Source organism: Trichosurus vulpecula, chromosome 1 (genome assembly GCF_011100635.1).
Source record: "Trichosurus vulpecula isolate mTriVul1 chromosome 1, mTriVul1.pri, whole genome shotgun sequence".
In the NCBI taxonomy this organism is placed as follows: domain Eukaryota; kingdom Metazoa; phylum Chordata; class Mammalia; order Diprotodontia; family Phalangeridae; genus Trichosurus; species Trichosurus vulpecula.
In genome coordinates this window covers 165,156,396-165,183,878 of record NC_050573.1, presented here as the reverse complement: position 1 = coordinate 165,183,878, position 27,483 = coordinate 165,156,396, and the positions used below count along the sequence as shown (strand labels likewise).

The 27,483-nt window shown below is 35.8% G+C and overlaps 1 protein-coding gene across 2 annotated transcripts in view; it reads right to left on the bottom strand.

Moving 5' to 3' along the window:
- GMDS (GDP-mannose 4,6-dehydratase) overlaps positions 1 to 27,483 on the bottom strand; it is a 782,760-nt gene that overhangs the window by 380,553 nt on the left and 374,724 nt on the right. The gene's annotated exons all lie outside the window — the stretch shown is intronic.

Here is a 27,483-nt window from a genome sequence, read left to right as displayed (position 1 = left end):
ATATCATTGACAACCACAATGGTGTGGTTACTGATCTAGAGCCAGACATCCTAGAAAATGGAAGTCAAGCTGGCCTTAGGAAGCACTGATAACCATAAAACTAGTGGAAGTGATGGAATTCCAGCTGAGTTATTTAAACTCCTAAAAGATGATGCTATTAAAGTGTTGCGCTTAATATGCCACCAAATTTGGAAAACTCAATGGTGGCTACTAGATTGGAAAAGATCAATTTACATCCCAATCCTAAAGAAGGACAATGCCAAAGAATGTTCAAATTACTGAACAATTGCACTCAATTTCACAAGGTTATACCTAAAATTCACCAAGTTAAGCTTCAGCAATATGGGAACTGAGAATTACCGGAACAAGCTGGCTTTCAAAGAGGCAGAGGAACTAGAGACCAAATTGCCAATATTTACTGGATTATGGAAAAAGAAAGGGAGTGCCAGAAAAAACATCTACTTCTGCTTCATTGACTACACTAAAGCCTTTAACTGTATGGATCACAAAAAAAATGTGTCAAATCCTCAAAGAGATGTGAGGACCAGATCATCTTACTTGTTTCTGAGGAACCTGTATGTGGACCAAGAACCAACAGTTAGAACCAAACATGGAACAACTGATTGGTGTAAGATTAGAAAAGGAGTATGACAAGGCTGCATGTTGTCACCTTACTTATGTGACTTACAGGCAGAGAACATCATGTGAAATGCCAGGCTAGATTAATCAAAAGCTGGAATTAAGATTGGTGAGAGAGAGAGAGAGAGAGAGAGAGAGAGAGAGAGAGAGAGAGAGATCAACAATCCTAGGGAGCCAGAGAGTAACATTGGTGACACAAAGTGAAGAATTAAGAAGCTTTTTGATGAGGGAGAAAGAAGAGAGTGTAAAACCGAACTTGAAGCTTAACATCAAAAAAATAAAATCTTGGCAACTGGTCCTATCACTTCCTGGCAAATAAAGGGAGAAGAAATGGAAGCAGTGTTACATTTTATATTCTTGGGCTCAATTGCAGATAGCAACTGCAGCCATTCAATTAAAAGACACTTGCTCCTTGAGAGGAAAGCTATGGCAAAGCTGGACAGCATATTAAAAAGCAGTGACATCACCCTGTTGACAAAGGTCGATATAGTCAAAGCTGTGGTTTTTCTAGTAACAATCTATGGCTGTGAAAGTTGGACGATAAAGAAAATTGAGCACTGCAGAATACATGTTTTCAAATTGCGGTGCTGGAGAAGACTTTTGAGTCCTTTTGACAGCAGGGACATCAAATCACTCAATGCTTAAAGAAATTAATGCAGACTATTCACAGGAAGGTGAATACTTAAATACTGAAGCTGAAGTTTAAATACTTTGGCCACATGATGAAATGACAGGACTCATTGGAAAAGATCCTGAAGCTGGGGAAGACTGAAGGCAAAAGGAAAACGATAAAGATGAGATGGATAGATAGTGTCATGTAAATAGTAAACATGAACTTGAACAGACTTTGAGAGAGAGTGGAGGATAGAGGGGCATGGTGTGCTGTGGTTCATGGGGTCACAAAGAGTCAGACAAAACTGAACCACTGAACAACAACAAAACTTGGTCTGGTTCAGCTGATTGATCTATCTCTTTGGAGATATTTCTACTTCTTCATATAGCATATTAGGAAGTAAAATGCTAATACCCAAATATAGTTATTACATTGATGGTGAAAATTCTGACAAAAATGCTCACATAGATATTCCATTTTCCCCATATTGTTTTCATTCTACTTTTGTCTTATGTGGCTTATTTAATCTTATGACAAACTTCCTGGAGATTTTATTACTTCTCCAATATTCTTTGCTGTTTTTCATACAATACTGTTCAGAACGTTCCACTAATTTTTTCTCCAATGTTTTACAAATGAGTTCATATTTTAAACCAGTATTGCTTTTGCCTACCTGCCATGTGTGTGTGTGGAAGGAAAGGAGATGAAAATGTGTTAGCCAAGGTACTTCCCAGGCTTTTTTGGCCTCTTTGTTTTAGTGATTATTTTATGTTGGTTACACTTTGGTAGAAAATAGTGCCAATCCATTTCAATGTCTCTTCCTTTATCTATAGTCTATTTTTTTTATTTTAATAATTTCTTTGAATAAGTCAGGTTGGAATCATTGCAACAGCATGCCACATTTTCTTTTCATTTTTATCTGTTCTATTTTGGTGTTCATTATTTTGCACTGAGTTGATGGTTTGAACACACACAGTTAATTCAAAAATAACAAATGGCATTTAAGTATAATTAAGCTCAGAGAGCTTTAGTGATTTACCTAACAACCAGATGATTCTTAAGTGTCAAAGGCAGACTACCAATCCAGGTTTTCCTTATTCCAAGTCTAGCAAATAGTCATTTTCTGTTTCTTTTTGTTTCATTTTTCTTGACATTATTCAATTTGCCAGGTCCAGTGTCTTTTTATTTTTTTCTTTAAAAAAAGTATTTTTTATCATACTGTTTTTAAGTTGCCTAGGTATCTTTGGCCTCTTTCATTTCTTAATCCTGAACCATATTTCCCAATTTATTTTTTTGTCATCTTCCTCCCTTCGCATTGGCATCAGTGAGTAGCAATGAAGCCATCTTTGCCACCTCCTATTACTTGCCTCTCCAACAAGAGAGCAATTTTCAAAGAATCTAACTTAAACATAAAGGAAAATTAGACTTCTACTTAACTGAAAGTTCCTTATGTCTTCCGAATTCATTTATGGTGATAGTCAATACTAGTATTTAGTTTTTTCAACAGAATACCAACTTGGTGGTTATTAGATAAAATTTCACATTTAAAATTTCAGCAGCTAACGTCAAAACATTTTTAAAAAGGCATGATTCTCTACCTCTCTCGCTAGAGACATGGAAGGTAGACACATAGGATCAAAGGCCATTTTTGTAATTTCCTGTCATGGATGGCCATAGCAAAAACGTTCATCTAATAACCAGTCAATGGTTTTATATACATGGCTGGGAATATAGGCAAAGCCTGTCCATTCTATAAGCTAACCATTCTAGCTTGACAGAACCTTTTAGGACCATAGATATAGACTTGGATGGGGCTCCAAAAACCATCTACTCATTTACAGATGAGGTAAGTGAAGCCCAGGGAATATTAATTGGATTACCCAAGGTCAGATAGGTAGTGAGTTATCAGAGGTGAGACTGGAAACTAGATCCTCTAAATAAAAATTCAATGTTCTTCCACTGCCTCACTAATATAATCCTTGAGATGCTACTTTTTAAAAATATATTTGATTGAGCTTTTGGTTTTTTATTTTTTTACATTGCTTAGATTTCTCCCTATGTTATTCCTCCTCTTCCTTCCAGAAAGCTAACCCTTATAACAATTAAAAAAAAACAGAAAGTGGAAGAGAGAAAAAAAATCAATATATTGAAAAAAATCTGATCTTATATACAATGTTACACACCTGTGAACTATCCCATCCCCTACCTTCTATCTGTAGAGTAGTGGACAGGAAGTGCTTTCTCATACTTCTGTGGGGTCAAGCTAAGAGAACCCTATTTCAACCCCATGCCATGAGAAGAATCAGAACAGAATATCCAATGATACCATAAAAGAATATTTCATACTAAAATCAAAATTACAACAGAAAATCTTTAGGGTATTATTCCCTGCTCATATGTACTTCAGAATTTAGGATTCCTTTTAATATAGGTATTGAGATGCTATATTATGTATTTATAAGAGAAAACCATAGAACAATATGATTAACAGTCTTTGTTTTGATGCTGGAGGACACAGCTATTGAGTTAAAATTACATATTTTACTTTTTAAATTTAAATTTATTGAATATAGAAATGTAGTCTTTGCAGGGGAAAACCCTTTGTATATACTTTTGGAATGTTAAGAGACTTCAGAGTATCAACAACAAACATTTTTAGCTATAGTAAACCAAGAAAGTATATCTTGAAAATAGATATTTTTAATCCTAAAGTCTTAGAATATAGGATCTTAGAAAGCTCCTAGTCAAGCTGCCTCATTTTACAGATATAGAAACAGAGCATCAGAGAGGGTGAGAAGGCTCAGGTCACATGGCAATTGGAAGAGATAGCAATGGATAATAGAACATATACTAGGCTTAAAATCAAAAGAATTAAGTTCAGGTTAGAGAACAACAAGAACCTATGTATCACTAATAATAATAATAACAACAATAATTAATAATAATAATAACAGCATGTATTAAGCATCTACTATGTGCCAGGCACTGGGCTAAGTGCTTTAAAATATTACTTCATTTGATCCTCACAACAATGCTGTGAAGTAAATGCTTTTATTATCCCCATTTTACATTTGAGAACACTGAGACAAATAGGTTAATCCCAGGGTCACACAGCTAGTAAGTGTCTGAGACTGGACTTGAACTCAGGTCTTCCTGACTCCAGGCCCAGTGCTCCAGCCATTGTGCTACCTACCTTCCTAGGTAAAGATAAAAGCTGCAGATTATGTTCTATTTAGGAATTTTCCATATAGGAGAAATAATTCCATATAGGGATATATTTTATTTTGAGAAAAAAAGTTATATGCTGTGCATATTTATAAACAACGATATATATGGCAGATATTTTTCTGTGGTAGGATTGAGACCTTAACCTTGTCAAGAGCAATTACACTGAGCCATTTACTGGTAGAGCTTTTGCATCAGCATTTTGTTAATAAGAAAATTCATTGGAAAATCTGTGCTTTGTGTGGGAGAGATGGAATTTGATTAACTTGAAATGAACACATACAGAACATGCCACTTTTCTTATTTTATTGGAATCCCTCTGTAACACTTCTTAATATAGAGTGGAATTCAACATAAGGTGGGTTTCTCTTGAACCCTTTCCAAGCAACTGAATTACAAAAAGGACCCCTTTATAATAAGGTGGTCTTAGCTATAAAGTTTTCCCATGGCCTGGATTCTGAGGCCAGGCTCCTAGTGAGTCTCTAGTTTATTTCCACTGTAGGGAAAGCAGGCATCTGTGCTATACATTTGATGTGGGGAATGGATAAGACAATATAGCAGTAAAGTTTCTGAAAGCAAAGTACTCTTCATACATGCTTATCCTGGTAACTAGAGCTGCAAGAACTGTCCCCAGAGACAGCTTAATGTCTTCCAAAGAAGGCCAGTCTGAAAGTTCAGCTGCTCTATCTTTAGGCCATTAATGCTGGTTGTTAGGTCAGGCTACATCCCCAAACACCTACAGCTGAAAAGTAACTATTCTTAAACGAAAAGTGGCATATTAAGTGCACCCTATGGATTAAGAGAATGTTCCCCACCCCAAAATAAATTTTGAAGCACAAGAAGACAGTTAGAAAAGGCCACTTTGCTGACAACTCTGTTTTCGTCAATGATGCATGAAACAGAAAAAGACACAATAAAATAAGGGCCTTGATGCTAAAGCATAAATTAAAATTAAAATTTCCTTCAATCTCTCCCTTCTCTCTTGTGATGCCAAGGGGGAAAATGGCAAGTCTGTCAAAAGAATAGACAGAAATCACTAGAGAACTAAAAACAATAATCCATTGATTCTTGGAATGGCATACCTTCCAAGTATCCCTAGCTCATTCTCAAGTGAAAAGAAATATAGTCGAGGGAGGATGTTGCCACCCATATATAATAATGGCATTAACTATTCTGACTTGCAATGTAAATTGAGCCATTACAGGATTTAAATGTTCCTCATTAAGTTTTATTGGTCTCATTTTTTTTTCTTCTTTCCCCCTAAAAAGAGAGAGTAGGAGAGAGGGAGGGAGAGCAAGCGAGCAAGAGAGATAGGGAGAAACACACAGTTATGAAGCATTAGAGCATTAGAGCAAGTTTTTAGAGAAATCGTGGACTAAATTTGTACAGTGAAAAGGCCAAGATTGAAAGAATTCCATGTAGCCTAATTTCAAATACCTTTATCCTTTTGTGAAAAATATATTTAATATACTTAGGCTGCACATTTGATCTTTTTTGCCTGTTTTTAGGATTTTTAAAAATTTGTTAAAATTTTTTTATTTATATCTTTTTTTTTGCCTCACCTAAACTTGTCAATTTACCCTCTCTACTTCTTTATAATGCTTTATAATAAAGAAGCGAAAAATAGAACTCACACACCCCCCAAAAAACAGTTCTGCAAATTTAACCAACTTCAGGTCATTTCAAATGTATTTTACTTAAAAAGAATATTTTACTGTTTTAAAGATTATTGGGTATTTATATGTTACCAGAATCACTGATATTTGGGATAGGACTAATTTGAAGAGGAAAGGTAGAATGTGCTCATGCTTAAGGAGACACAAATGGTCTTACCCAAATTTAAATACCAGTGATATCTCCATTTTTAAGACTATTAAGGCCATAAACATGTTCCTGCATTTGGGGATACCCTGACCTGAATCAGAAGCTCCCCCCCCCAAAATAAAAATTTTTCCACTTAGCCCTGCTACTGGGTACAAATATTTAATAAAGAGGATTGGTGGGTCTTCCCTCTTAAACCCACAGACCTTCACCTTCTTCTTGTTCATCATACTTCCCAATGGACATATTCAATTATTCTTCTTCAAAAGAAATAGTCTGGGACTTGTAAAGATAGAAGAGTAACATGAAAAATGAAGTGAGCAGAACTAGGAGAACATTGTACACTATAAAAGCAATATTGTTAAGGATGATCAACTGTGAAAGACTTAGCTACTGACTATGATCAAGATAACGATCCAAAACAATGCCAAAGGATGCAATGAAAAATGCTATCCACCTCCAGAGAGAGAACTGATGAACTCCGAATGCAGATTAAAACATAGTTTGAGAAAAAAAAAAACAACTTTATTTTTATTACTTGATTTTCTTTGTGTTTTCTTTTGTAACATGGCTAATATGGAAATATATTTTGCATGACCTCACATGTATAATCAAAATAAATTACTTGCCTTCTCAAGGAGGGGGGCAGGGTAGGAGGGCAGGAGGCAACCTGGAACTCAAAATTTTAAAAAGTGATTGCTAAAAAAATTTGTTACATATAGTTGGGATTGACTAAACAAATTTTGTTTTAAAAGAGGGAATACTGAGATGAAATATTTTTGCCTAGCTCTTTCTTCAAAACAACCTAGAAAATGTGCCAGATCAAATTCTGATAGGGAAAGACAAAAAAAAAGTCACAATGAGTCATTTTTCCAGCCTAGGGCAGTTTTGGGTCACAGATCCAAGGCAGAGAGCTCTGAGGTTGAGTTCAGGGCCCTAATTGAGTACTGAGCAGAAAACAAAATCCAGCAACTTAAATGTGTGGCTCTGAGCTGAGGAGTAGAGTGGTGACTCAGTTCCAACTTTTATTCCAATATGTAAGAGTGCAGTGGAAAAATTAGAGCAGAAGACCAAGTGCAAAGGAGACTCAGCGGTTCAGTCACTCCGAACCTGCAAAAACCTCCCAGAGTACTAACGGTAATGGAGGCCAGCAATAATCTACTGAAACACAACCAAACACAAGCCAACAGACCTAAATGGGTCAGGAAATTGTGGAACTCAGCCTAGCAGGCCAATGAACAGATCTCTCCCTAGATCACATATCTTTGGAAGTAATGAAAACTTGCAGGACTCTAGGCTGAGATGCAAAAGCAGCAGAATCTCCTGCAGAAGTAAGAGATGAACACTAACATAACATCGAAGGTTAAGAAGTAGCTTGATGATGAGAAAACAATGAGCAAACAAAAACCCTGGCCATAAAGAGTTACTAAGGTGACAGAGATGGGGAAGACAAATGCAGAAGGCATCTACAAGCAAAATCTCAAAAAAAAAATACAGAGTGGACATATGCTCAATAAGTATTCCTAGAAGTGTTCAAGGTAAGGGAGAAAGGGAGAAAATTTGGAACTCAAATTAAAAAAAAAAGAATGTTAAAACTGTTTTTACATGTAGCTGGGAATTGTTAAATATTGTTAAAACTTTCTAAAAACAAATAAAAGCAGTAGAGGAAAAATGGAAAAGATGGGAAAAGAAATGAGAACTAGCCATGAAAGTTATGAAAAAAGAATTAATAGCTTGGTAAAAGAGGTACAAAACCTTAAGAAAATAACTCCTTAAAAATCAGAATTGGCTAAAGAGAAGCTAATGACTCCATGAGACATTAAGAAAAAAAACAGAAGAAAATACAAAATTTCTCATAGAAAAACAATTGATCTGGAAATTAGGTCAAGGAGAGATTGTTTCAAATGATTAGTCTCTCTGAAAGCCATGAACAAAAAGTGGCCTAGATATCACAGTTCAAGAAATTATAAATGAAAACTGGCCCAGATACCTTTGAGCCAGAGTGCAAAGTATAAATTCAAAGAATCCACTTGGCATCTCTTAAAAGAAACCCCAAAATGACAATTCACAGTAATATTATAATCAACACCTAGAAGTCCCAGGTCAAGAAGAAAATAATGCAGGATCACAAAAGATTTAGCAGCCACTACCATAAGGGAATGGAGGGTTCAGAATGATATTCCAGAAGTCAAAGATCTAAAATTACAACTAAGAATACATTTTTCAGCAAAACTGATGATCATCCAATGGGTTAAAAATGGACATTTAATGAAATAGAAGACTTTAAAACATCACTGATGAGAAGAATAGAACTGAATAGAAAATTCAATGTTCAAACATACACCTTAAGCATAAAAAGCTAAATATGAATGAGAAATCACAAGGTACTAAAAAAGTTTAAACTGTTACATTATTATATGGTAAGATGGTACAAGTAACACTTCAGAATTTAATCATTACCAGAGGTCTCAGTAGGGGATCTAATTTGACAGAGAGCCCAAGTGTGATTCTTCTATCTCAAAAGAAGAATTAAAGGGTGTAATGTAAATGGAATATGAAGATCTTCTCCAGTCCATTAATAGGCCTATGTGACCCCATGTGTTCAATCAGGGCTGCGATACATCCTGAGTCACATAGAGACCATTGGGGGAGGGACTTGCCTAGGAGGAGCTTGCTTACTGGGAGGCTTGCTTGTAGGAAGGCTTTCACACCTTTTGGTACTAAGCTAATTAGGCATTGAATCACAAGGCTTGTGATGCCTTCTGGCTCTGAGCCTATTAGCCCAAAGTGTATATGTATATATATATATATTCTGAGGTGAGATTTTCTTTAGGGACCTGCTCACGAGAAGAACGTTTTCATTCTCTGCACGGGACTCTGAGTAGCCATTTATTCAGAGCCTCCTGACTACTCAGATATTGATCCTCCCCCCATCTGGTGGTATATGTAGGTTATTGTGTTACTTTGTTCAGAAAGTTGGAGCTCTGTCTGTTGAATCTCTGTGCTAATTTCTCTGCTTGTATTTTCTACTGTAATTAAGGTAAGATTGTTGATCCCCTTAAAGTTGCCTTTCCTTTAGGAAAGCAGATCAAAGAACCTGTGGTAGCAGGCCATCCTGGGTGTGCCAGGGTGCTTACTGTTACAAATGGGGGGGAAGGAAGAAAAAGGGAGAAAAATAATGGGAAAATTATCTCACATAAATAGAGACAACAAGAAGACTATATAATGGAGGAGGTAGTGAGAGAAAGCAGGCAGCACTTGAACTTGAATATAAATCTGAACTAGTTCAAGGAAGAAAGAATATACATACTTGCAGTCGGGTACAGAAATTCATCCTACCCAACAGGGAAGTAAGAGGGAAAGGTGCTAAAAAATGGTGACACCTATCCACACCCCTTGCTATTATATGTTATTTTTTCCTTAAAAAAGTAAGCTCCTTGAGGAAAGGTAATATTGTTATCTTCACTTGTATTAGTAAACCTAGTACTTAGCCCATTGCCAAGTGCATAGTAAGTACTTACATGTCGCTTGCCCCTTTGTCTTCCTTCATATTGTGTTTGAGTTGCTTATTGGACATAAGAGTTCAAGCTATCCAAAAGGAAGTTGGTTATTTAAGACTTCATGAAGCTTTGGAGGGGTTTTAGGGCTGGATATACAGACCTAAGAACTTCATCTGCATAGAGATTATTACAATTGGTCCCATAGAAGCAGATAAGATCATCAAGTGAGATTGTATAGCATCAAAAAAGAAGAGGACTCAGGCCAGAGCCTTCCAGGCTATTCATGGTGAGAGGATATACTATGAATGAAGATTATGCAAAGGAAACAAACAACAGATCAGAGAAGAACCTGGAGATAGTAGTGTCCTGAAAACCTAGGGAGGAAAGTATATCCAGAAGGTGGCCAGTAGTGCCAAATGTTTCAGAGCGAGGTCAGGAAGTATGAGGATTAAGTAAAGGCTACTAGACTTGGTGATTAAAAGATCATTGGTAATTCTGGAGAGGGCAATTTCAGGTGATGGTTCAGAAACCAGACTGAAGGCCTGAAGATAATAAAAGAAGTAGAGTCACTGACTATTCATGGTTTCCTCAAAGAGTTTAGCCACGGAAGAAAGATAGAGAATAATTGGCAGGATCAAGTGAGGATTTTTGAAGGATGGGAGAGACATAGAAATATTTGTAGGCAACAGTAAAGCAACCAGTAGACAGGGAGAGATTAGAGTATGAGGGTGGTAATGATAATGAGATTTCTCTGTTAGAGAATCAATCAACAAGTATTTATTAAGCAGCTACTATGTGTCAGGGCAGGGCAGCTAGATAGTGTATTGAATAGAGGGCCAGGCCTAGAGTCAGGAAGACTCATTTTTCTTAAGTCAAATATGGCCTCTACTTATTAGCTGTGTGACCCTGGGCAAGTCACTCAGTGCTGTTTGCCTCAGCTTCCTCACCTGTAAAATAAGCTGGGGAAGGAAATGGCAAGGCATTACAGTATCGCTGCCAAGAAAACCCCAAATGGGGTCACGAAAAATCTGACATGACTGAAAAATGACTGAGCAACACGTGCCAGGCATTGTGTTGGTGGTGGGGATACAAACACAAAGAATGAAAGAATCCCTATTCACAAGGACCTTACAAGATGAGAGAAGATGGAATGGAGAGAACATGAAAGGATTAGACTATTCAAGGAGAAGGACCACATCATCTTCTAAGACAGCAGTGAAAGAGATGATGAGGAAAGATGTCTAACTAACAGGGGATAAGGAAATGTCCTCAACTTTTTCAGTAATGTGTGGTGAGAGGTCATTATGTGAGAAGAGGAATGGAGGAAGGATTGTGAGAAGCTTGAGAAGAAATGAAAAAGTATACAATAGCCACTGCGGACAGTGGGATCCTGAATTGATTATAGAAGAACAGAATGCCTTCCTTGCTGCAGTGAGAGCAGAGTTGAGCTTAAATAATATAAAACCGAAGTGTATGCAAGCAGCATCCTTTTATCATTTCCTTCATCTCTGTTTAGAAGATGGCAGAAGTGATCTAGGATTGGGCACAGCATGGCTCAACAGGTGATAGAACAAGGGGCAAGACCTTGAGAACTGAGGATGGTGTAAAACTCAGTTGGTTCCAAGGAGTGGAAATGAGGAAGGAAGGAGACTCTAAACAGTTGGGCAGTGACAGCCTGGAAAAGAACTGCAGGTTGTTGCAGACAGAGGTCACAGTGAGGAAGAATAGGCTTTGAGATCTATAAGGCACAGAGAAAGATGAAATGATAAAAGATTATGAGCAAAATAAACATTGGGAGTCCTATCAATGGGTGTTCAAGGATTCAAGATAGATAAATATCAGGACACTTAAATGATAAAACACAGAGACTTCAAAATATTGGTTAAAATATTTATTTCAACTGCTTTTTGTGATCATTCCTCCCTGTGGGGCAACTCTTAAGATTAATGAATATAGATGACAAATTATTTAATTTGATCCAAGTCTAATGTCAGATAACAGAATTCCTTCCATACATCTGATTACTCTGTCTTTCAAAATGGAATTTGAGTGTGAGCACACTTTTAAAAAAAGAAAAAAAGTTTGTTTCTTTTTAATGTGCCTTCATGGAAGCTGGAAATTGATAACCACAAACTGATCACCTTCCTGTAACCTTAGTAAAATTTTGTCTTAATTTAGTTACCTTAAGTTCTGGAACATTTAGAGATTTCTTTCAAAGAACAGAAAAAAAATCTAATTTAAAAATGACTACAGCCCTAGTTACAGGAAAAATAAAATAAGGACATAGTATCAAAATATGATAGCAAATATGTATCTTTTTTTTTTTGTAAATTTAAGACGTGAAAGAAGCCATAGTACAACCTTTCCATCACTCTAGTTAAATACTAAAACCACTGGTGTAACAAGACCACTTAGAAAACCACAGGGGTGGCCCGGATAATAATACACAGACAGTTGTTGAGGCACAGGAAACTAAACCAGATGGTTCTACTGAGGGAAGCATTTTTTTTCTTTATAAAATAAACAAACAAACAAAAACCCTAATAGCTCAAACACAAAAATGCAGATGTAGCAAAGAAGAAAGCTAACAGGGAGGTTTATGTAAATGGGACAAATTTAGGTTTATATTCTATTCCTATTCACATTAGAAAACATGGGTACAGGAAAATAAAGGAAAGAAATCTGGTACAGTAAGTGTCAGTTTCTTAAAAGGAAAAAAAACCCAATTATTAATATTTATTATAAGCACTAATACCAGATAATTTGTATTAAATAAAGCACCTATATAATATCATTAAACTCTTTCCTTACTTCTATGTACCTTTAAAATACAATTTATTTCTAATGTAAAAATAGTCTATACTTTGCCTTCTTGTACTTCTAATTTAATGCAGCCATTACTAATCAATCATTTAAAGGCTAGTTTGATTTTTGTCTGTTCAACAGTCATGCAAACAGTTTTGCTGACATGTTCCCCGTACCCTTCCCCCTTTGAACCCTCATCAAATTCCAAAATCATAAGAAAATCAACTCTGTCATAGTTCTTTGAAGGTAAATGTTAATGAAAATCCTCCCCTATGGCTCTACTCTCCAACTTAGTAATTTTCCCACAAAAATGCCCCTCTCTGGCCATTACCCTTCCTCTGTGTGTAGTCTCTCCCAATTAGAAAGTAAGCTTCTTAAGATCACAGACTCTTTGTTTTTGAATCTGTATCCCTAAGGACATAATTAATAAATGCCTTCCTTCTTTTCCTTCTCTTCCTCCTTTTCTTTCCTCCTCTTCCTAACTACAGATTAGTTCCCTATCCATTATGCCATGTTACTACCGCTCTTCAACCTATTCTGACATCCCTTTAGTTCCTTCATACTCCAGTAATTTCCCAAGCTATCACCCCTTTCTGAATCTTGACTTATAGCTAATCACTTCAATTTACAGTGTGTGCTGTACACCAAAACCCCTGGCTTGTTTGCCACAGCACTGCTGATTTCTTGCCAAACTCCAACCTAGATGACTCTCATTATTAGCCCCTTTGTTTCTACTCACATGCTATTGAACATTGCTAGAAGTTGAACAATGGTGCTAAGTTGTGTTTTCTAAGCTGAATAGTTCCACAAAAAATTTTATGCTACCTAATCTCAACTGGGAGAAGCTAAGTGGTGCAGTGAATAGAATGCCAGTCCTGGAGTCAGGAGGACCTGAGTTCAAATCCAACCTCAGATATTTACTAGTTGTGTCCCCCTGGGCAATTCACTTAACCCTGTTTGCCTTAGTTTCCTCTTCTGTAAAATGAGCTCGAGAAGGAAATGGTAAATGAATCCAATATCTTTGCTAAGAAAACCCCAAATGGGGTCATAAAGAGTTGAACACGACTAATTGACAAGAAACAGAACAAAATGAATTTTCAACTGGGCTTTCTTTTACTGTGGAATGAAAATCTTTTTCCTTGTCCCTAACTGACTGGACCATAATTCCCACCACAATTCTTGTTCCGTACTTATCTTGTCTCCCTCTTCCTCACTTCACTCTTTCAGTCAATGACACTACCACTCTTTCAACCATCCAGGTTCAACCTCAGAGTCATTCTTAACTCTTGACTCTTCCTTACACCTCATATCCAATCATTTGCCAAATCTTTCAGATTTCTCTCCACAATATTTCTCTCTTCTATTACCACAGTAATTATGAGATTACTGCCCAACTGTAGGCCAATAAATCTGATAATCTGAGTGAAATGGATTAATATTAACAAAAATACAAATTGCCCAGATTAACACAAGAGGAAATAAAATACTTAAACAACCTCATTTCAGGAAAAAAAAAAAAACATGAAAAAGTCATCAATGAACTCCCTAAGAAAAAATCATCAGGGCTAGATATACTTACAAGCAAATTCTACCAAACATTTAAAGAACAATTAATTCCAATACTATATAAACTATTTGGAAAAATAGGCAAAGGAGTCCTACCAAATTCTTTTTATGATACAAATATGGTATTGATACCTAAAACAGAAAGAGCCAAAATAGGAAAAGAAAATTATAGACCAATTTCCCAAATGATTATTTTTTTATTTTTAGTTTACAACACTCAGTTCCACAAGTTTTTGAGTTCCAAATTTTCTCCCCTCCCCTCCCCTCTACCACTCCCCAAGACTGTATGTAATGTGATGTAGGTTTTACATATATCTTCACATTAAAGTTATTTTCACAATAGTCAAGTTATAAAGAAGAATTATAACCAACAGAATGAACCATGAGAAAGAAGACCCAAAATTAAACAAACAAAAAAAGGAGAGTAAATAGTTTGCTTCAGTATGCATTCAGACTCCCTAATTCTTTCTATGGATATCGATAGCTTTGTCCATTATAACTCTTTTGGAGCTGTCCTAGAACCCTGCATTGCTGGGAAGAGCCAGGTCTGATCCTCTAATGAATATTGGTGCAAAATTTAAAAAAAATTAGGAAAGAGATTATAGCAACTTATCATGATGATAATACACCATAACCAGGTGGGATTTAGATGAGGAACACAGGGCTAGTTCAATATTACAAAAACTATCGATGTGAATGACCATATCAATAACAAAATTAACAGAAATCATATGATTATCTCAATAGACACAGAAAAAGTTTTTGACAAAATACAACACTCATTCCTATTAAAAACACTAGAGAGCACAGGAATAAAAGGAGTTTTCCTTAAAATGATAATTAGCATCTATCTGAAACCATCAGCAAACATTATATGTAATAGGGATAAGCTACAAGTATTTCCAGTAAGAGCAGGGGTGAAACAAGGATGTCTATTGTCACCACGGTTACTCAATATGGTACTAGAAACATTAGCTTTAGCAATAAGAGAAGAAACAAATTGAAGGAATTAGAATAGGCAATGAAGAAACAAAGCTGTCACTCTTTGCAGATGATATGATGGTATACTTAGAGAATCCTAGAAAATCAATTAAAAAATAACTTGAAATAAGCAACAAATTTAGCAAAGTTGCAGGATATAAAATGAACCCACAGAAATCACCAACATTTCTATATATTACTAACAAAGCCCAGCAGCAAGAGATAGAAAGAGAAATTCCATTTAAAATAACTGTAGACAATATAAAGTATTTGGGATTCTACCTGCCAAGACAAACCCAGGAACTATATGAACATACTTACAAAATGCTTTTCACACAAATAAAGTCAGATCTAAAATATTGGAAAAATATCAATTGCTCACAGGTACACCGAGCTAATATAATAAGACAATCCTACTTAAATTAATTTACTTATTCAGTGTCACAGCAATCAAATTACCAAAAAAATTACCGTACTTCCCCATGTATAAGATGCTCCCATGTATAAGATGCACCTTAATTTTGGGGCCTGAAATTTGAAAAAAAAATTGTATTACATAAAGTTATTGAACTCAAGTTTTAATCATCTGCTCACAACTTCAGACATCTTTTGGGCAAGTCTAGTGTATATACGCATGCTTAGTCCTTTCTGTTTCATGAACCTGAAGCACCAATTGTGTCCTCCTTTGAAATCAGTAACTTCTTTTTCATCAGTAATTCTTCTTGACTCATGCTGAACCATCTTTGTGGACACAGGAATTCCAATCACCCTTTGCACTTCAAACCATATCTTCAATTCCCTCTCTAAATCAGGACATTTTGCTGACTTGCCTCTCATGGCCTTCTTCTGCCATGGCATTTTCAGTAGGGATTCTTCTTCCCGTGGCCAGTCTCGGATTGTTTTCGCAGTTGAGGGTGACCAAACTTACGTTCAACAGCACGATTTCCATTCACTTTTGAAAACTGGATCATTTTTAACTTGAATTAAGCACTGTACAAAAATCTTTTCTGAGTCATTTCTGGGTAGAATGTGGCAAAACGTAACCTAATACACTGGTAACAAATGCGAAACAATGAGCGCAAAGACAACAAGCATGAAAAAGCAGGAAATGCAAGTTAAAAAAATCTACAACAATGAGCCCAAAAACAAGCAGGAAAAAGCAGGAAATTCAAGTAAAAAAACTACAACCACCGTATAAGACATACCCAGTTTTATACCCCAAATTTTTCCAAAAAGGGTGCATCTTATACATGGGGAAAGATGGGATTTTATAGTTAGAAAAAATAATAACAAAATTCATCTGGAAGAACAAAATGTTCAGAATATCAAGGGAGGGTGGCCTAGCCATACCAGATCTAAAACTGCATTATAAGGTAGCAATCATCTACTAGGTAGTGGTTCAGAAACAGTGGTGTATCAGTGGAATAGGTTAGGTACACAAGACACAGTAGTAAATGAAAATAGTACTCTACTGTTTGATAAACCCAAAGACTACAGCTTCTAGGATAAGAATTCACTATTTGACAAAAACTGTTGGAAAACTGGAGAATAGTATGGCAGAAATTAGAGCAACATCTTACACTGTATACCAAGATAAGGTGATGGCAAGTACATGATTTAGATATAAAGGGTGATAATGAAGTAAATTAGGAAAGCATGGAATAGTTTACCTGTCAGAACAGTGGAGAATGGAAGAATTCATGACCAAACAAGAGATGGAGAACATTATGAAATGCAAAATGGATAATTTTGATTACATTAAGTTTTAAAAGTTCTGCACAAACAAAGCCACTGCAATCAAGATTAGAAGGGAAGGTGGGTGGCACCATGATGGCAGTTGGAAAGTAGGGACTTGCCTAAAGTTCTCCCCCAGGACCCTCCAAACACCTATAAAAATGACTCTGAACAAATTCTAGAACTGCAGAACCCACGAAATAGCAGAGGGAAACAGGGCTCCAGCCCAGGACAGCCTGAATGGTCACTGGGTAAGGTCTATCACAACACGCTAGACTAACTCAAAAGGCAATCCAAAAAGCCAATGAGGAGAAGAATGCCTTGAAAGGCAGAATTACCCAAATGAAAAAGGAAGCCCAAAAGACCACTGAACAAAATACTACCTTAAAAATTGGATTGGAGCAAGTGGAAGCTAGGGACTTTATGAAAAACCTAGATATTATAAAACAGAACCAAAGGAATGAAAAAATGGAAGACAATGTGAAATATCTCATTGGAAAAACCACTGACCTGGAAAATAGATCCAGGAGAGATAATTTAAAAATTATTGGACTACCTGAAAGCCATGATCAAAAAAAGAGCCTAGACATCACCTTTCAAGAAATTATCAAGGAAAACTGCCCTGATATTCTAGAGCCAGAGGGTAAAATAGAAATTGAAAGAATCTACTGATCGCCTCCTAAAAAAGATACCAAAAACAAAACTCCTAGGAATATTGTTGCCAAATTCCAGAGCTCCCAGATCAAGGAGAAAATACTACAAGCAGCCAGGAAGAAACAATTTGAGTATTGTGGAAACACAATCAGGATAACACAACATATAGCAGCTACTACATTAAGGGATTGAAGGGCTTGGAATATGATATTCTGGAGGTCAAGGGAGCTAGGATTAAAACCAAGAATCACCTACCCAGCAAAACTGAGTATCATCCTCCAAGGAAAAATATGGACTTTCTTTTTTTTAATTTTTATTTTGTTTTTAAAACTTTACTTTACAACATTTGGTTCCACATAATTTTGAGATAAAGATTTTTCTTCCCTCTCTCCCCTCCTCCCTCCCCAAGATGGCATGGAATCCCATATATCTTCCACATATAACTTTGCATTGAATTAATTTACACACTAGTCAGGTTGTGGAGAAGAATTATGACCAATGGAATGAATCATGAGAAAGAAGAAACAGAACCAAAAAAAAAAACCCAAAAAACAAAAACAAGAGAGAAAAAAAAAAAGGTGAGCATAAAGTGTGCCTCAATCTGCATTCATACTTCATAGTTCTTTCTCTGGATGTAGATAGTATTTTTCATCCTGAGTCCTTTGGAGTTGTCTTTGTACCTTGTGTTGCTGAGAAGAGCAAAGTCTATCATGGTTAGTCCTCACAGAGTCCATATATCTGTGGTTGTGTATGATGTTCTCTTGGCTCTGCTCCACTCACTCAGCACAAAATATGGACTTTCAATAAAATAGGGGACTTTCAAGCTTTCTCAGTGAAAAGACCAGAACTGAATAGAAAATTTGACTTTCAAACACAAGAATCAAGAGAAGCATGAAAAGGTAAACAAGAAAGAGAAATCACAAGGGACTTACTAAAGGTGAACTGTTTTGTTTACATTCCTACATGGAAAGATGATGTGTATAATTCATGAGACCTCAGTATTAGGGTAGCTGAAGGGAATATACATATACATACAGACAGAGGGCACAAGGTGAGTTGAATATGAAGGGATGATATCTAAAAAACTAAAATCAAATTAAGGGATGACAGGAATATATTGAGAGAGGGAGAAAGGGAGAGATAGGATGGGGTAAATTATCTCACATAAAAGTGGAACGAAAAAGCAGTTCTATAGGAAGGGAAGAGGGGGCAGGTGAGGGGGAATGAGTGAATCTTGCTCTCATAAGATTTGACCTGAGGAGGGAATAACATACACACTCAATTGGGTATCTTACCCCACAGGAAAGAAGGAGGAAGAAGATAAAAAGGGGGGATGATAGAAGGGAGAGCAGATAGGGGGAGGGGGTAAACAAAAGCAAACACTTTCAAAAAGGGACAAGGTCAAGAGAGAAAACTGAATAAAGGGGGATAGGATAGGAAGGAGCAAAATATAGTTAGTCTTTCACAATATGAGTATTGTGGAAGGGTTTTGCATAATGATACACATGTGGCCTATGTTTAATTGCTTACCTTCTTAGGGAGGGTGGCTGGGAAGGGAAGAGGGGAGAGAATTTGGAACTCAAAGTTTTAAAAGCAGATGTTCAAAAAAAAGTTTTTGCATTCAACTAGGAAATAAGATATACAGCCAATGAGGCATAGAAATCTATCTTGCCCAACAAGAAAGTAAGGGAAAAGGGGATGGGGGGGAGTGGGGTGACAGAAGGGAGGGCTGACTGGGGAACAGGGCAATCAGAATACATGCCATCTTGGAGTGGGGGGGGGGAGGGTAGAAATGGGGAGAAAATTTGTAATTCAAATTCTTGTGGAAATCCATGCTGAAAACTAAAAATATTAAATAAATGAATAATAATTTAAAAAAAAAAAAGATTAGAAGGGACCCAGAAAGCTGGGAAACTTTTACAGCTAGTAAAGGCTATGATAAAGGCTTCATTTCTAAAATATATAGAGAACTGAGTCAAATTTATAAGAATACAAGTCATTCCCCAGTTGAAAAACAGTCAAAGGGCATGAATAGGCAGTTTTCAGAGGAAGAAATTAAAGCTATCTATACTCATATGAAAAAATGCTCTAAATTACTATTGATTAGAGAAATGCAAATGAAAACAACTTAGCTGCTAATGCCTCCCGTATTCTTCCCCACTTGCCTACTGGGTTTACCTTAAACATACTTGGTGTATTTTCTAAAAATTGCTTATATTTCTGCATGTTATTTCTTGTGTTATAGTATAAAATCCCTGAGGTTTGGGACTATTACATTTATCTATGTGTTCTCAGTGCCTAGCACAATGCGTAGTGTATAGAAGTTTTCAAACAGATGCTTATTGGTTGGCATATTGATTAAATTGGAGCTTTTAATTCTATTTGAGCCTCAACAGACTGAAGATGGCCTTTGTGCATCAGTATTTATTATTTTTATGAGAAATCTTGCCCATATCTGAATTTCCTTTAGATTGGTCCTAGGGAGGCAAGATGGTATAATAGAAAGTATACTGGCTCTGGGATCAAAGGACTTGGGTTCAAATTATGCTTCTGATGCTTATGACCTTGGATGAGTTACTAAATTTCCTTTCATCTTAGCTTTCTCATCTGTAAAATGATGGGGTTAGACTAGTCCTCTGAGATATCTTCTAGTTCTAATCTTAGATTCTATGATCTCATGATCCTGTCCTTTTTTAGGAATAGTCAGATTTGACCCATAACCGTGGGTCAGATTTCATGGTAACATTTAGCTATACAGGCTCAAACTGTGGCTTCGTTTGGAAAGAGAGAAGCAAAAAGCTACATGAATTAACCTCTCTCCCCCCATTTCCAAATGAAATGCTTTTGTTTTAAATTTTTTCAGGGTATCATGATTTTTGGGCAGTTTAGTCTTCTTTTCTTTCCTTTTTTCTTTTCAATTCTAATCCACATAAAAAGGAAGTCACAAAAATTAAAAGGAAGAAACAGGAGAAATGGTTCATATGGAACTAATACCATGCCATCCACACAGTAATGCTCCTGGTGTTCAGTGCAACAAGAACATGTGACATATAACAACTCATACCACCAATGACTCAAGGTGCCCTAAAAGCAATGGTTTCACTATCTAAGGTTACATTCTGGTGTTGCAAGTCCTCCTACTGAAAAAATTTATGAAACAAGACTTCTCTGACCCATAGACAATTGTGTCTAGGGAGACTAGATTAGCAAGGCTCCTACTGAAATACTTAACTAGACTTGCGTCATAATTTTGAAGTCCACTAGACTACTAACAACCCATGATACACTATACCATGGACAATTAAGCAAGCAGGTAACTCATTAGGGATCATTTTAATAGCTGACTCATTTTGCCTCATTCTTCAATGACGCTTTGGTTTCAAAAGGGCTCTAGGAGATAACTAACTACAAAGAGGCTGTCAGCTTCCCTTAACTAAACACAAAGGAATTTAACCTGCTTGTGCCAGTTCTTTAAACTTATTACCTTTGGGTTTTTGGAAAATAAGAATCAAATTAAAGGTATCTATGTTAAACTTGTATTTCATTCCTACCATTTGCTTCCTGTGTATATCTGCTAATTTAAAATAGTCTACCTGGACAAAAGGCCAGGTCTTTGGTAGTTTGGCTAAAAGATTCTCTGAAAAGGCTTTCTTTGTGACTCAATTTCTAATTCATTTAAAAGGAGTTAAAATAACTATGTTTTGCTAAGACTCACAGTCTCACAACACTAAAGCAAGTACTAGCAAGTACTCAAAACACTAATTCTTATATGCCTAAGTTATGGAATTTGATGGTAGGTCAGTAGGAACTGGAATATTTAACTAGGAGAAGAGAGGACTCTAAAGGGAGGGGAGAGGGAATGATGGATATCTTAAAGGATCTGAAGGGCTGTCAGCCAGAAGAGCAATTATACTTGGGGTTCTGCTTGCCTCCCAGAAGCAAGAACTAGGAGCAATGTGGTTGGGGTTGAAAAGAGGAAACTTCACTTTATGTCAGGATAAACTTCCTCACAACTAGGGTCATCCTAACATGGAATACATTGCCTTGAAAGGTGGTTAGGCCCGCTTTAGAGTTGGTGTTTAAGTATAGGTCATATGAAAACTCATTAAGCATACCATAATAGGGATTCATTTTTAGGTTCAGGTTGAACTCTATGGCCACCAAGGTCCCTTCCAATTCTGAAAATCTGTGATTTTGTGAAGAATTACTACTTGGAATACAATCACAAGGCCAAATAAAATAAGATCTTCAAGTCAGTCAAATATAATGTGAGGACTGGAACTAGAATTAAAATATATCCTTTAAAAATACAAAATAAGGGAAAAAGTGACCAATAGGGAACATATAATAGAAAACTTCAAAGAAACAAAAAGAGAAGCAACCAGTTACAGAATTAATAATGGAAAGGTAAGCAATATGTAGGATATAATAGAAAACCTCAAATAATACATAAAAACAACTAGCAATAAAATTAACATAGTAGAAAGTAAAATTGAACACCAAACATAACAGAAATTAATGACTTAAAAAAAATCAAAGAAGTGTCCAGAGAAGTTAAATTTGGAGGGGATGTGAAGTAGACCGTAATCATTAGCAAGACTGCTTTGAATTCTTGAAAAAACAGACTAATACTTTTAAACAAACTCATAATTGTTTTATACATATCTTTGAGGAAAAAAAAGAAACTTGGTGAAAATGTTATCTTTTGTTTCTTGAATTCAAATGTAATCTTCAATGAAAAGTAAGTTTCACACATTGATTTAAGTTAGATGATGTTGGAGAAAAAAAATGAACTTACTAGATCATCAGAATACTAATTTTCAGATGATGAAAACTTAAGAGCTATAGCTATGACAGCTAAAATGTATATTCTGATTATCTAGACCTAGGTTAGAAGAAATATGATTAGGATGAACACATTAACCATCCTGAAATGTGACCATTCTCTACTGAGTATCAGATTATGCGAACTCCATACTTTTCATGTGGAAATTGTGTTTCTTCTATTCAGTCAGAATACGTGATATAAGATTCATTAAATTTCATTCTGTGAGTCAAAAGATGGAGTACTGGAAGAACAAGTATCTAAAATGAACACGTGGACCTTATGTTGGAGGAAGAAATGAAGTTTCAATAAAGAAAGCAAACTATATAATAATTTTCAAATTAGCTATTGTACCTTTGTGAACTTTATTTCCATATATTCCTATCAGTCCTGAGAATAATCTGATGTAAAAGTTAACTGAATTTCTTTCAATAGAGAAAGGGGGAAAAACCCCAAATCTCTAAGTTATTTAGCTCTCTTGTTCTAGGGTAGTAGAGTTATACTTAAACAAACAAACAAACAAACAAATAAATAAATAAGCTTGCCAGTCATAAAAAGAAGGTGCTACAGGGTGCTTTATATAGAGTAGGCACTCAATAAAAGTTGTTGCAATGAACTTATGTGTATGAATGTGGAGACAATCTCTAAAGTAAGAACAAGTTGACCCATTTATGGATTGAACTGACAAATGAAAACTTGTACAACTTAGGAAATATATGTTCAACATCAGACCAAAATATGAATTTCTAAAAGAAATTCTCGGGCAAAGAAAGGTTTACTTACATATTATATGTATATATGTATATGATTTTTATACAAGTATTATGTTATAATATAGAACAACATATGTCTATGAACATATAGTTATGTATTGCACAGGAGCGGATAACAATGGGGGCTGAAGCTAAGTAGGGGAATTAATCATGACAAGAGGAAATATATATATACATATATACACATATATATTCTTCAAATATTACACACTATCTTGCTATGACTTTTACATGTAACGAGAGAAAAGATCTTTTAAGGTAATTTGCTAGGACGAAGACAATTCAAATTGATAAATCTAACATCAAAAGAATTGTATGGAAGGTAGGATATTCCTGGCCTAATAAATACACAGAAGATAATTCTTTAATAGAGAATAATCCCAATAAACCAGCTATATTTTTATATTGCACACCTGAGCACAAGCACACAAACTCACACACACTGTATTCTTTGAAAATCCAGTCATAAGGAAAAATAATTATAACTTTGGGCAGGGGTACCCAAACTCACAGATTTCATTCCACTTAAGAATTCAACATGCAATAGTAGGAGTAGGTGGGAGATTAATAGTGATGCTTTAATTTCATGGTCTTCATACCATGTGAAGTCATACTGCAGAAAGAAAAAGGAACTAAATATTTTACATGGCTTTGAGGGGTGGCTGGGGGAGTTGTTTTAAGTATTAATGCTATATATCTTTTTTAGGAACTTTAATTAACACTTCAATATGAGGATTAAATCTATAGTTCAGAGACCAGGTTTTCAAAGGATCCCTCACTATGCCTGTAAGTTAGTCTGTATTTGCAAGATTGCACATGCAAATTAATTTGACTAATGGAAGCCACAATTGATTTTTTTCACTCCCAAAGAGAGAAGAGTATTAATTAACTACAACTACAATTGGCCAATTTGGGGCACAATTAGTTTGCATAGATACTATTAACACATGCCATCAGAGCCTTTCCTGGATCACAATACTAGTTACAATAAAATTTGATCATCTCCAAAGTATAGTGGAAGTTTTAAACATAAATAGGGGTAAGCTGGTATGAAACAAATAGTGACATAAGTTAAAGTTACTTAACAGTTAAGTAAAACTGTCAAGAGCATTATTAATGCAAAGTATCTGTTCCAAACAAAAGGGTCCAATCCATCAAACTTTTCTGCTGAAACTATCCCCACACCTTAGTCCCTCAATTACTGCAGCTAGATGATAAAGTAATCAGTACAGCAGATCACCACATCAATCAGGACAGATGGGATCTGATTTCAAGATCAAATTGGCTTTAAAAAGCCATTAATTATCCCAGCTTAAGACAGCTGATGTGAAAGGTAAAGAAACACAGAAGGAGATAAAAATGTAAATGTTATAGAATCCACTGACAGGATTAAACTTTACTTTTTCTGTGCTAAGAAAAATGCACTTTGTAAAGCACTGAAACTTTAAGGCCTGGGAAAGTAGCAAATAACAAATAGGAATTGCAGAAGAAGAAATGTCATAGACAATGAGAATAAATTAGGAGGGGAAAGTAAAACTTGCCTTTTTGCACAGTAGGATTTGCCTTCTGGAAAAGGTTTTTATTTTAACTAGAAGAAGAAATAAATTAAGATTTGTTCCTATTATCCAAAAGGGGATAGGAAGGCAAGGCCTCAAGCAGAGCCTACCACAGACTGCAAGGCAGAACTATAAAGCAATTCTGAGAAAGCAGTCAAGCCATTTCAGGAGTATCTGGGCTAATGGTCTGTGAGGATAAAATGTTTAATTTTAGTAAATGATTTCCTCCAATAAAGGCAGCCCTTTCCAAAAGGTGATTTTTTTTTAATGTGTATGGTAAAAACAGGATGTGGTGGGGGAGGGAAAGTTTAACATTTGAGTTGTTCCTTTAAATGTTCTGAATGAGTCTACCTCTACATGAAATCTTGGGTGTGGGGGAAAAAAAAGGTAGAGAATATCTGAACTTGAAATGCTCAACCTTTTTGTAATAAAGTGCTCATTATAACCACATTAGTGGCATAGTACATAAAGAATCTGACTGATTAATGCTAACGGATACAAGAGTGAAATCCCTGACAAATTTATGGAAAAGTAGACTGTTAAATTGCAGTCATGTATACTTCCCTTTTCTCAGCAAAATCTTCATCACAGTTAGGGAGAGTCAAGTCCACATAAGCATATAGAAACTGAGTCCTTATAGCATGAATTTGTCTTTTGATAGAAAAAAAATCACTAATTTTAGGTTTCTTTTAGAAGCAGATATTTATATTTACACCCAGCTGTTACTTCAGATTCCCATCCTGTGATGGCGCTAATATAATATATTATAAAAATGATGCCAAAAATCCAGATATGAAGGTGACTTTACTCAGGATTTGATTTTCAGTATTCCCAGCAATCTACCCCAGCTCTGGTAACAGTCATATGATGGTCTGAAATACTCTGATGACACCAAACACCAATGGGAGTGACTGAAGGGTGGAGTAGAAACTTCCACCTTAATGGGTTTAATTAGCATCAATTAGGGCTTTAATGGCATTTCCACAAAGTTTCATAACACATCTCCACAGGTACTATACAGTTTGAACATGTAACCCCTTTGTCTTCAGAACAAATATATATATTTATTTACCAGTGACTACTTCACAAAGTCTGAAGTTTTTCTTCAGCTTTGGTACTCCATATTCAGTCTCAAGAGATCTGTGCATTTAATGCTTATCTCTAAGCAGAGTATAATAAAAACATGAGTGCCTCTTTAAAAAAAAAAGAAGAAAGAAACCTGAGGATGAGAAGACCATATAAGTCTTGCAGAAATTCAGCTTTTAAATGTTCTCACTGTCTCCTAACGATCTGAAATTCTTTGGGAAGCCAGATCCCATTATACTACTCCCCAAATAACAAAGATCTGACCCAAAGTCAAGCCTGCTGATGGGATCTCTTGAAACATTTTATATTACAAATCTGAAATACAACAACACAGGGCAAAATAAAGAAAAATGGCAGTAGGAGGAGAAAAAACAAACACAATCGTGTATGAGAAGTGTGTCTTATTGAAAGAACAAATTTGTCTTTTTGGCTTTAAAAATATTAGCAAACGTCATAATTTTTCTCCTACTAAAGGAGAGTATGCATGTTTCTCTTCTTGCTTTGCAAGCCTTTAAGTTCTCCTGCTGCAGTTATGAGACTTTATTGTAAGCAATTCAGAAATTATTGCTACCTTTCATCAATAGGCAGGAGAGATTTTATTTACTCAGTATTCTTCAGGTATTTTTACATATTGCATCATGCAGTATATTTGTAGGTTTAATTCACTTTGGGGGGAGGGATCAGATGTAAAAAGATGCAATACTATGTTCAGTGAAAAATTATCCAAACAAACTCCCATAAAAATCTAATACATAAACATACATACACACTTATCTTATGTGAGGATGACAGAACAAACTCCTGAGAAAACATATGTGAATAGCCTGTAGTAGAGAACAGTAATACCATCATTAAAAGATCACTCCCTTATGACAAAATGGAAAAGATATCATCATCATCATCATCATCATCATCATCATCATCATCATCATCATCATCATCTGTTTTATAGGATTCTTCTCTGGGAAATCTTTCCAAGTATTTATAGTGTCTATTCTTGTGGTATATAGGCAATGAGGATGCCTATGAGAGAGACAATTATGATACAGATGCTTCTAGGGCAGTAAGAAAGCTCTTCACACAATCCTACAGTATGCCTTTCATATTTGCTTGTCCTTCCTTTCTATTTTAAGATTGTCTTTACTGACCCTTTAATACATCAGAACAGCACAGAAAGTAAAGCTGCTCTTCTGTGTATGAGAGGATGTTTGTTGCAAAGCAATAAATAAATATAGAAGTGGTTTCTCAAAGCTTTAATGATATTTCTCTTTTCCCATTTTTTTTGAGGGGGAGTGGGGTTGTGAATAAGCACTGGGATTGCCAGAGGCAACTCATTACCATTAGATTGATAGATGAGGCACAAGTGCTTCAGGAAACAAGTTTTAAATCTCCCCATTATTCAGATAAAACTCTAACTGTCCCCCTACCAAAATGAGTCCCTTTGGTTCTCCTCATTTTTACAGCCCATGGAATGTGAGGACAGTGAAAACAGGAACACGTTTCATATTCATAAAAGATGGAAATAGCTGAAGCATGACTTTTACAGACAGCTCTTCCCTACCACCCCTTCCAGGATTCCCTTGCAGGTACTCTACTTATCTGGTGCTGGTTTACTTATGTTATGTCCCCTTTAAGATGTAAACTCCTTGAAGGCAGAAACTGTTTTTGCTTTATATTCTTAGTGAGGAGCATAATGCCTGGAATA